We start from the raw sequence: 12967 nt of genomic DNA, 5'->3' as shown, positions 1-12967 counted from the left end.
GCATATATGTGTTTTTATCTCAGTGTGTACATACATACACAAATATACATATATTACGTAAGCCAAAATGTTGGTCACAGTAAAAGAAGCAGAAGAAACTAGAGAAGGTATACTTGGGAGTAAAAATAGCAGAAATTTCTAGTATATATGATTTGCTGAGACTTCCACTGTGCTTTTGCCTACTCGAGAGCCTACAGCTTTCATAGAAATAACCCAAGTTTTCCAACTATTCAAGGTCTGACCATGTTTACTGCAGTCTTTCCAATGAGTTGTAAAACCTGGAGTACAATCACATTTCATGGCACTCTTACAAAAAGGCGGGATTGCCAACCGTGGGCTCTTGGCCAAATTCCAATTTAAATAATTACAATCTGCTTCCTCTGTTCCTGTCTCTTCCTATCAACTGCAGCATGGCTCAGAAGAGCATAGTGCCCTGTTCCGCAGTTTCGCACTTTGCATGGAGACATCTGCTCTGTCTCACACTGGAGGTGACTGCATTTCAATGCTAGAAAATGGGAGCCTTCCTAATCCTTTGTCAGTTTGTAGAGTATACAGGGGTGTTTCAGAATGAAAAGCAAAATTTCAGTAAAATCAGTATCTTAACACTCTTTCAGTATATGTCAACTCAATGTTAAGTGGGTCTAAATCATTCCTTTTTTTACTGACTCTGTTAAGGAGTTTTATAAATACGTTTTAAAAGGCTTTTAAATTTTAGTGTATCTTTTATTTGTGTAGTTAGAAAGATTTATTATGAACTGGAATCCATTAAATAGTACTTAAGTACTTTGAATAGGCATTAGGCATGTCTACAAGGTTGAGTGTAGAAAGCCAGGCATTGCAGAGCTCAGTGTGCACCAAGCTCAGGCTAAGGTAGTTGCCTTGCTTCCAGAGCAGACCAGGCTAACTTCTATTCAACTCAAATCTTGGGTAGAGTGAGCTAGTGTCAGTGTGCTTCCATCCATGCAGGTGGATCCTAAGTGATGTGTGACTACTTAACTAAGGCAAGACTAAGTGTTTGAACCATTAGACTGTACAAGTATAACAAGATCATCACCATTTATTGGCTTTATTAAAAAAAAAAAAGGCTTCTTTTTTGCTTATATTCAGAAATTTCAGCATTCCCAATGGAAAAAAAAGTATTTTCCAACAGTGATGTTTGTGAAGTAAAAGATGGCTTGGAAATGAACTGGATTTGATTGTATTTGTTTGGAATAATCAGCGAAGAACTGGCAATATTGGTTTTAAGGTATTTCATTATTTAAATGCACTTTTGGAGCGTCTGACAGATAAGGAGATGTTGAGAGAGCTGGGACTGCTTATCCTGGAGAAGAGAAGGCTCAGGAAGGATCTTACCAATGTGTATAAATACCTGATGGGGAGCAGTAAAGAAAACAGAGCCAGGTGCCTGGTGAACAGACAAGAGACAGTGGGCACAAATTGAAACACAGGAAATTTCATTTATAAGAAAAACGTTCTTTAGTGGAAAACTGAACAGGTTGCCCAGAGAGGCTGTGGAGCCTCCATCCTTGGAGATACCTAGAACCTGATGGGGCACAGCCCTGAGCACCCTCCTGTAGGTGACCTGGCTTAGAGCAGGGGGTTGGAGTAGATGATCTCCAAAGGTCTCTGCCAACTTCAATAATTCTGTGATTCAAATGTAATCTGTTCTATCATGTATGTAATTCCTATCTGAACCTACAAAAGCTGCCACTGTCGGAGAATGGATATATGATCAGACAGATGGGTTACTGCATTAGAAAAAAGTGGAGATCCCATTTTTGCCCTTACCTGTTCCTATTTCAGTGCTGGCCAAGTCTTTTCCTTAGTCACTTTTCTTTGACTAAAAAGATCCTGGGAGATTATAGATGAAGAACTGATGTTTTGGTATGTAGCATTGAGTAAGAACAGATGTACTTAATGACAAGAAGAGTCAGTGGACGTTTTGGAAAGCTTGTCTTACAGTGCACCAGAACTGACTTCTTTGTGGGATAGCTGGACAGCTGAGGTCAACGGAAGTTTGCCAGGCAAAGATGTGTTGATGTGTAAGAGAACTGACAGGACTTTCTTAGAAAAAGCCCTTCAGGGCTGGAATTTTTGTAAGCATACTATGGGAGAGCTGTGTTGTAGGTGACATGTTGATTTTATGAGAGGTGAACAAGTTGAATTCTACTGAGCGGTTTATTTTCTGTTATTTTATTTTATTTTATTTTATTTTATTTATTGTGGACAAATGCATGTCAGGTATAGTGCTAATAATACTAGGTAGGTAGGTTTACTTTTTAGTTTAAAAGAAATATTGAAAGTCTGCATGTCTTCTTTCTGTAGACTCTAGAATATCTGGGGTTTGTCTACCCTTTTATATCCTTCATCAGGGATTAAGTTATGATTGTGTCTCTCATTGCATTAACTCATTGTGTAGTAAATATGAAGCCTTGATCTCTCAAGATTTTCTGAATAATTTTTTTCTGTAACCTGGTTAAATAAGATGAACCTAGTGCATCTTTTAGAGGGTAAGAAGCAAAAGAATATCTTATCTGTAAGGTGACACTAGTGATAATGTATACACTTTCTTCCATTTTGTCCCATTAACAATTGTATGCGTTTAAAGTGACCTTGAAGTAGTAACTCTTGTTCAGAAACCTTTGATTTTGCTGGGCTTCTTGAAAAGCAGGAAGGAATTTGTGAAACACACATCATATATATACAGATGTCAAGTACAGTTAATGCAGATAAGCAGATGCATTCCTTAATAGTAATTAAACAAGAGGAGGGAACACATTGTCCACTTCGATTAAGAATTTTCTCTTCAAGGCTCCCTACCTGACAAGGCATGTCAGTTCCTTCACCTCATTTATACCAATATGCTTTAAAAATTACTCCTTAAAATATACACCCCATTAAAAAAAACACCAGACTTCTATGTAATACAGGATTATAGATTTGCAGCTGCAACTGCAGTGTAAGTACTTAAGATTGTGACTTATTTTGCTGTAGCAGGCACACAATGGACACTGACAAACTACTACACAATATTTGAAGGATATTAAAATCAAAGTTATCTCACAGTGGCACTCTACAAAATATTTATTGTACATATGAATCTCCTTTCAATATATCCCAGAATGAGATTTTTCTCATTTTACAATGGTAAAAAAGTTAAATAATTTTTACACATTGATCTGTTACCACCCCCTGATCTTTCCTGCTTGTAGCAGTGTACACTAGCCGTTACCGAGTTCACACTGTTGACCACAGGCCACCTTACTGGTCTCTGATTCATCAAGACAGTTTTGAATTCTAATACCATCTTCCAGTGTGCTCCCATATTCTGTTTCATATGCAATTCATTAAATGTACACTATCTATAATCAACCAAAAAAATCATAGTACACTACCTATAATCAATCAATCATAATCAATCAAGTCAACTATAAAAGTACTGAACAGAACCATGTCCACAGATGCAAGGTCTTGGAATGATCTACCAACTTGACAGAGATAGCTCCTATTAAGGGTGGTTTTAAAACCCTGTGAGTTTAGGATAACGTTACAGTGATTACTTTTTAGATAAATCTTCCTCGGGATGTTCATGAGGACATTATATGAGACAAGGTCAAAAGTCTCAGAAAAATTGAAGTCTAACCTCTAAGCTAGTCAGTCCTTATTTCTGTCTCATGTAAATCAAACACGTCATTGTCCCAACCACCATTGCATATAAAAGGTCTCTTGCACAGAGCCTTCTTTCTGTTCCTGTTCATGCTGTATCCAAGTGATACTGTGGTGCCTTCTGCTGAAACTACCTTCCCATGTTTGGACAACATGGATCGTGAGACACAATAGGGGAGGAATGGAAACTTAATCCTATGGCTGCAGTGGCTACCCCAGCAGGACCTCTCTTTAAAAAAGAGCTGTCCTTTGGGATCTCCCTTTCTCTGAAGCAGAAGGTAAGCAGAACTGGTGTCCTTGTCACGGCTACTGCTTTGAGCACAGTCGACTGGAGGTTCTGGGCCTAAAGAAATAGCTGCTTCTTTGTGTGCAAGGGACAGGATCCACAGTGCTGAACTGAATAGCATTCAAAGGAGCTGTGTTCAGGGAGAGGAAGGGTCACATAACAAGGTTTTAGATTAAAACCTGGGAAATCTATTCTCAGGGCTGCCACATGGACAGCTCGCTCAGTTGCTGAAGCTACAACAGAAAGACTATTGAATAAAAAAGAGAGAGAGAACTGTTTCTGATGCAGCTAGTTGCTGGGTAGGTTATATCCTGCAGCTCGTGGTCCTCAGGCTTTAAAAGGCACAGCAGCCCTTGCGGTCATGGCACGTGGCCCTTAATATAGCACAAGAACCACTTTGGGGTGCCACAGGGTTTCTCAGTGGCGTTCATCTGCCACATGTCTGTTAGATATGCATTGGGCACTATGTGATGGTGTGGACTCCATAGGTTCACACACTAATATCCCCATCACATGTTGGAGGACACTTCAAATGGAGGCGGATTTAGTTTCTTCCAAAACTAATTTACTTTGAAACCGCTGAAATTGATCTGAGAACCAAACCAAATCCCAGCAAGTGAAGAAAATCAAGAGGTTTATTTCAAAACCCACCCTACTGCTCTGAATCAAACTGCTGTAAGAGACAGAAGCCCTTTAGGAAGACTGATTTATAAGGCACCTAAAATGTAGATACAGATTACTCCCTTAGCCCATCTTGATTTAATCAACATATGCTTTCACTGGTTTTATACCCATGCTCAGCCTTCTCTCCTCTCTAATTTTTGTGTCATTCCTTTTTAATTTTCAGATCATTAAAGTCTTTCTACACTTGCATTTAGTGAGAGAGCTGTAATTTTAATTCTGAGTTTTCATTGCATATTTATGTGTTGGGGTTGTTTATTTGGGGAAAGCTTTTTAGAAAGATGTTGTAAAGTTCCAAGTGACTATAATATCTAGGAGACCCTTGTTTAAAGCAGAATATATAATATATGCCCCTAGTCCACACAGGTATCATGAAATCAGAGAATGTGTCTGCAACATTCCAGGGATGAGATCCAGTAATGCAAATAATTACTTGCATGTTGTAAATATTTATTTGGAGTGAATAGAGTGAGAGCGCTTCTGGTGCAATGCCTCGCCTACTGACTGAGATGATAAACAACTAGAAACAACTGTGAAAAGATTTCCGTTAGATTTTTGTTGTTTCACAGTTTTTCACAGAAGAGTTATCCATTTTCTCGTCATCTATTTCCTCTTCTCAGTATAAATAACGTCACAATAAACCCTCTGTTCAATGTTTCCCATTAAATGCTACAAGTAGGAACATCACACACATCAGAGCCAAAAAACAGCTAAGAAAACCAGGAATAGTGTGTCATAGTGTGACTAGTATGTTAAGGGAACCAGACACCCTGTAATGTCTCAGCTATCACTGGCGTCCAGATATGTAAAACAGTTTAAAATGCCACAATGCAACTTACACTAATGACTTTACTTTCATTAAAGAGAGACGCACTTTATTGCAACCGTTTTTTTAGTACATGAAAATGTACTTGCTTAGGGCCTGTATTGAACTGTACATATATCAAACAGCTGCACAACCCTGGTTTGCGTAGAGCCAGCTCCATGAAGGGAAGCAGCATAGTCAGGTTACCACAGATGATTGACTGGCCCTTGTGCATGACATGGTTAATTAGCCTGAGCTCATCACCAGAACGACACTGCGGTGCTGCTTATCAGATCTAAGGTAGCATCATTGCTATGTTGTGCCATATAGCTACAGATACAAACTCTCTCAGAGCGCAGTGAAGAATGGACATATCTCTACAGTCATTGATAAAGGGCAGAAGGGCTCAAATATCCTTATCCAGTCTGATCCCATCAGTGACAGAGTCCAGAGTTTCACAGGTTATTTCTGCTTCAGGATAAGTAGTCCCCTTGAACATTAAAACCTGTCTTTAGAGAAATGTCCAATCTAGATTTAAAAACTGCCAGGGATGCCACACTTCTTCGGTAAGTGAATTTAGCTACTAATTTCATGGATCGTTAAGAAAAAGAAAGTGGTTTTTTTTGTTTGTTTGAAATTTAGCTTCACCTTTTTGACAGAGGAGCTTGTCAGGCCTCTGACTGCTGGACTGAACAGCCCTTTGCTATTTGTCCTGCTTTTGTGTACCGTGACAAGTTATCCTTGAGTCATCACACTGATAAACTAAGTAGATTGAACTCCTGGAGACTTTCCAGGTCTTTAATATTCCCATGGCTTTTCTTTGACCCTTCTGCAAATTATTCACATCCATCATGAATTCTGAGCACTAGAACTGGACACGCTATTCCAGTAGCAATTGCTTCTCTGCCAAATACAGCAATGACTTAATCTTCCACTCCTCTCCAGTGGATACACCTAAAGGGTAGTATTTGCCTTTTTTTGTCCATGTGGTCTCAATAAAGGGTTATAACATGTCCTCTTCAGAATCATTACTTCACAGGCAAGTCCTCTCCCCATTTTTATGGCTTACATTTTTGTTCCTAGATGTTAGACCCTCTATTTGGCTATACAGACATGTCATTTGTGTATTCTTGCTTACCTACCCAGTGTCCCTGGACAATCTTTATCACTGATCCATCTCTTCTTAATTTTTCACTCCTGTTATCTTTGTGTCATCACCAAATTTTGTCAGACAAAATGTTATGTCCCTTTCCCCAGTCATTGGTAAAAATGCTCAATGACATAGAGCCAAAAATAGTCCCTCTGGCATCTCATGGAAAACATAGTTAATCAAACAAGAAAAGACAAACTTTTATGCACAATTACATATGGAGATAAACAGTTTTTCATCAATGTAATGTGTGCTACATTGACCTGTTTTTCTGTAGTGTGTTAATGAAGATGTCATGCAGTGCCAAGTCAAACCTCTACCAGAAGTTTCTCAGTTCTCCAACCAAAATCTTCATTCAAAATACTCAGTAACTTTGCAAAGATCTATTTCTCTTGATTTCATTGATTGAAATTAATGATATTAAACTTTCTTAATATTGATTAATCAGCGTATGCAAACTCAAACTCATCCATTATTTGGCCTAATATTGTGGTCTGGCTGCCAGGCCGGCATTATCCAGGTCTGGTTTTTTATCCATTTTCTGTTTTAAAATAATGGCACAGTGTTAGCTTCTCTCCAGTCCTCTGGAAATTCCAAGGTTTCTTGAAAATCAGCACCAGAGGCTCTTGATACTAATCACAACACTAATCTTATCAAGGGTTTGGTTGCGAGATTATTGGAAGTGCTAAGTTAAAATCATGCGATGTTTTGCACCTGCTAGCTACCCTTAGTACCACTGGAGGATATTAAATCATAATCACCCACAGGAAGACATCATTCATTTTTCTCCCCAGTCCATACTACAGAACTGAAACACCTATGGAATGCTTCTGTCTTTTCTGTCAGCCATTGCAATTCTGTTAGGGTCATCTAGCCTTTATTATTGTTAGTATTGGTTCTGTTTGGATCTACTCAGAAAATACTTTATCTTTAACCCAGACAGTTACAGGCTTCCTCTTCCTTTCCTTAATCTTCTTTCATTAATTTTCTTTATGCGCTGGCTTGTGTGCTGTTAACTGACACCACTCATAAATATGTCTTCTTTTTTGTTATTTGTTCTGCCCTGATATCTCTTACACACAGACTGCCTCTTTTCTTGGATACAACCCTCTGTCTTCTTTGGAGAACTGTAGCTTTTTCAACATCTAGTAAAATATTTCTAAGCAGGTCCTAGTTATCATTCGTATTTCTTTTCATATTATTTCTTCTAACTATATAGGCTTATCATATTGAATGATAAGATACAGTAATGTGCATACAGCTAAGAGATGCAGACTGAATGGCAAAGGCTGTCACTCTCAGATGAATCAGGCATGCTGCCACTTCCACCATCTGGCAATGGACCAGCACAGGTTTAATGGGAGCAAAGAAACTCAAAAGGATCTACTTACCATTGCTTTGTACAGAAAGCAGTGAAAGCATCCCCATCAGCACACTATAGTACCACCATCGTGTAAGCGGACAAAGACATATCGGAATGTTGTGCTAAGACTGAGGAATTAAACTCACAAATCCATGGCATTCAACAGCTACATCTTCCTAATAGCATACACAAGACCAGTGTCAGACATGAAAACAATTTTTATGTCTATTAAAAGGTAGTTGTGGTCTTGGTAGTCTCTTTAATAAAATGTACTATTTGTGCATGCTTAAAACGTGTTTTCACCTCTGTAAGAAAAAAATGGCAAATTTGTTATTTAGATTTATTGCCTGCTTTGAGGCAATGAGAGGAAGTAACAAAAAAAGAAAGAAAAACCTCTCATACAGTATTGGTTTTGTTTTTATTCTGGTTGTGGTAAGAAGATGCTTTTAGTGTGCATGTTTGGACACGTATCTGAAGGCTACAACTTACCTTGCTGTCTGATCCCCGGAAAGGGCTCAGTATCATTCTGTTCTTTTTCTTGGCTCCACATATCTAGGCTGCCAGCACGTACGTTTCCTGTAGCACCTCTGCAAACGTAATTTCAAGGGTTACAAATCCCAGTTGTCCTTTTGATGTGTGACACTAGTGTTCTTCCAGTTAGCCTTTCATGCCAGCTTGTTTTCTCAGCACTGGCTTCATGGCAGACCAGCATGGTGACAGAGGCCAGATGCACCAGGTGGAATTCATCTCCACTAACTTCAGATACCTACCTTTTGGATAGTCATACTAGGTTTGCTTTTTAGTCAGTGGAGAAAAGGAGGCAGCCTCAGATTGAGGTCCATTCTACCTATTTTGGGGATCTGTATTAGAACACCAGAGGGGGCCTACTATTCTCCAACAGTAAAGTTTATACTTTAAGAATAAAGAGAGTTTAAGGGGAATAGCTCAGATGTAAATGTTCATATTTGGTTCAAGGAATATCACTGATGTTGTCTTACAGCTGCTCTATAGGTAGGTGAATGATTTGCTTAATAACAACAGACCTGTGAGCCTTAGCTTTCATTCCGCCAGTGTGTCAACATCTTATCTAACCCTGCACCTGAGCTTTTTTGTGAGCTTGAATTTTACATTGAAGAGGAACACAAAATACAATAGCCTTATTTATAGGGGCAAAATATGTTGGGGTTTTTTTTACATGGGTGTAAGCTTAAAATCATTCAAAAATGACAAAACTAAAATCAGACTGCACTACGATTTTGAAATGTTGTAATATTTTCTGAAACATATCTGTGTTTTCCTTCTCACACCTCCAGCTACAGTAAGCTATGCCTCAAATTTGCAGCGTCAGCAGTTAAAGTCCTAAAATCACAGGTTTTGTTAAACCTAGAATGTTTTATTTTGAAAAAAAAGGATGTGCATATACAGAAACTCTGAGATCCTTAGAACAGAATACCTATAGTGATAACTGTTACTAACTACTAGGAAGATTTGGCAATTAACAGATAAGAAAAATGGAGAATAAACTGAAACATAAGCACTTACTCATCTCCAAATAATAAATTTAGCAAACTAAAACCCCTCATCTTTTCTGATACATGAAATCTGTCAATAAAATAATTTCATGTTTTTAAAAAAAGCATTATTAGGTTTTAAAAAGTTATATGATATATATTTCTTTTGCCTTTTTATATGCCTCTTGTCTACGTACCTCCAGAGATCTCTTCCACTTTTTTCAGGACTTGTGGACACCCACTGCTCTCCCTTTGTCCACACAGCCAGTCATTTTATAATAGAAGGCAATCAGACGTGGTCAGGCATGATTTCCCCTTGGTAAATCACATTCTTGTCCTCCATGTGCCTGGAAATAGTCTCCAGGAGGATTTGCTCTATAACTTTCCCACAGACTGAGGTGAGACTGACTGGCCTACATTACATGGGTTATACTTCTCTCCCCCAGACTCTGCCACAGAGATTCAGGAAGCCTGAAAGCAGACCTTGCCAGTAAGAACCAAGGCAAAACAGACACTGAGTCAATCTGTCTTTTCTACATCCTTCATCATCAAGTCATCCATCCCATTCAGCAACGGATCTGCATTTTCATTGGGCTTCCTTTTGCCCCTAATGTACTTCTAGAAGTTCTTCTTGTTGCCTTTCCCATCACTCATCAGTTTAAACTCCAGCCAGGCTTTGGTTTTCCTAACTTCATCCCTTCAAGCTCAAGCAATGCTTTCCATACTCCTCCTTAGTCCATCCCCACTTCCACTTTCTGTGTATTTCCATTTTGTGTTTGAGCTCAGTCAGGAGTTCCCTGTTCAGCCAAGCTGGCCGCCTGCCACACCTGCTGTTTCCTGCACATGCAGATGGTCCTCTTGTGCTTTGAGGAGTTGTCCCTGGAGATCACTGCCCTGCCCTGCGCCTTTGAGTGAGGGCTTGCTACGGAAGGCACTGCCAAAGATTTTAGCTTTTCTACAATTCTGCTAGAAGAACAGTTTATATTAGGGTTTCCTAATCCACTTCAGACAAAGCAAACGAGGTAAACTGCTTAAACTGAAGAAATCAGTCCAAGTAATTTTTCCTGAAATTAGTTAGGGAGTACTTACAAATCACTTTACTGGCTGGATATAGGATAGTAAATGGCATAAAGGTGGTAACAAACAGCTGGAGGGAAACAGACCACTGAAACTCAGTGAATGTATGTCTTCAGCCCAAGCTCAAATTGGCAATACTTAGAGCAAAATTGGGAAAGGTTGATCTGGCACCAACCAAAGTGAATATTTTTCAAGTTATGTCTCAGAACCACCACCACCAACACACAAATTTATATACATATATATATGTGCAATAGTTGAACAAAGAATTTTAAATCCATTTTGATATTTAAAATACCTTATGTACCTCTAGATACTTGGGGTATTCTGATACTTTCTCTCAATGTGTCTTCTTGACACTGTTTCATTTTCTATTAAGTACTTAAATATTAATTCACCTGGGAGAATGAAAGGTTATGAGAGTAATTCCAAACATAGCTTTTAGGCCAGATGAGTAGCAGGAGTTGAGATGGTCTCAGACAAGGGTAATATATTGAAGTTACAGCGTCATGATCTGGATTATAGTATAAGCCCTCAACATTCAGAAAAAAGGTAGAATCACTTTTTCCTTTCTTTTTGTGTGGATAAAGCCCTGAAAACATCTGCAAACTAAAAATGACTCTTATAGTTACTAACTGGTCTTGAACCAGTTGTGTCCCCTCCTTGTGGTCCTACTGGATATCCGTATTGCTGGAGCTAAGTGCACAACCGCTCCAGCAGTGACTGTGGTGACTTCTGGTTGTCCTCACCCTGCCAGTGGGCTTGGAAGGTTTGAAGAATAGTAGAGCTGGAAGAAACTCTCTGCAGTTACAGGTGTGCCTTGTCATTGTACAAAATCACAGTTCCTGGCCTTCCTTTAACGTGCCATTGTCCTATTGCTAAAAATGTCTCACTAAGTGGTGTGTCCTGTTGACAATCACTGCCAATTTTGTGGCTGAGATCCACTTGGGAAACGGCTTCTTCCATACCCTTACCAGACATGATGTAAAGTCTTTATCAAACCCTTGTTTGTGCACCTTCTCCATGAGTGGTCTGGGTCCCAGTTTATTAGGACTATGAGGGCTGTCGTGGTAGGCAAAGGTTGGGGGAGACTTATTCACTGGTCCCCCTGGGTTTGGTTCTGTGATACACCAGAGGCCACTTCAGTGCATGGGCCCTGTGAGATACCTCTGCCAAAATCTCACGAGATGGACAGGGTCCTGACCTATCTGTTACCAACTAAACAACAACCAACCAAATTTTGTTTGCAAATGTAAGTTAAATTTCCAGTTAATTTCAATCACATTTCTGGCAAATAACCACACGGATAAGGAAAAATATTATTCAGTCCCAGCCCTATATTTATTGTAACAGCTTTTATAAAATTCAACCACAAATTAATTATAAACATCAGTGCTTTGGAAAACAGTTAAATGCAGCAATTTTCCTCTTTATTTCAAATATGTATGCTTTTTTTCAGTTATTCCCTGGCTAAAAATTATAATGTTGTCTCCACTGTTTGTTTTTTCGTAATGATTTTATCGTTGTTAAGTCTCCTCCCCTTTACTGGAAATAACATTTCATTTTTCCCTCTCTTCAAACATCCTAGTCTGCAGATGAGCAGGATACAGAAAAAGGCACACCTACTTACTGAATCTAAACATACCCGAGTTATCATGACATCTTCAAAGTGCTCCTCTTCCTTCCACTCTGCCCCCCACCCTTGTTGCCACATACATATTACAATTGCTTTTGATGTCAATGTGTCTGGATTCCTGGTTCTAGTGTCAAACATCATCTAGGATACTTAAAAGAAAAATTGAAAGAGGAAGAACAAGTCAGACTAGGCCTATGCTTTCTTGTAGGAAGCCTTGAGAACATGAATAATTTTAGACATGGGAATAATTGGATTTAAATCAGGGTTTTTTAAACCATTTGTCTTAAGAAGCTGTGAAAATACCTTACAAGACCAAGGACTAAGAGCCAAATCTAGATCCATGGTTTTGTATACATAGCATAACATGGTACTTCGAGCTATGCTATAAATCAGGAACAAAATAGATACATTAATGGGTACTCTAATCAGGTATCAGCCATGCTAAAGCCCAAGTGGTGGTTTTCAGTTGCCTAAACACAGGTGACTAGAATAATTTGAGATGTCCTACACTCTGCCTGCTCTCCCCAGTGTCTCTTTTTATGTGCCATAGTTGATGTGCTCAGCGTGATGGGTGGTGAGAAACCTCCCTGAGGTCTCTGGGTCATCTCCCACAGATCTCCCCTGCTACTTATTGACCAACCTAACAAGTCTATATTCATAGTGACATTTTGGATACAGTCCCACATCTGTACCAGTGAATCTCCTGCGATAGTCTGCTTCTAAGCACACACAAGATTGCTATCATTTTGGCACAGCTGAGCAGCTCAGCACATGTCTCATGTTCATACGTAA

This window comes from Mycteria americana, chromosome 1 (assembly GCF_035582795.1).
Source record: "Mycteria americana isolate JAX WOST 10 ecotype Jacksonville Zoo and Gardens chromosome 1, USCA_MyAme_1.0, whole genome shotgun sequence".
In the NCBI taxonomy this organism is placed as follows: Eukaryota; Metazoa; Chordata; class Aves; order Ciconiiformes; family Ciconiidae; genus Mycteria; species Mycteria americana.
The sequence above is the reverse complement of the archived record's forward strand: the minus strand, read 5'-3'. Positions refer to the sequence as shown.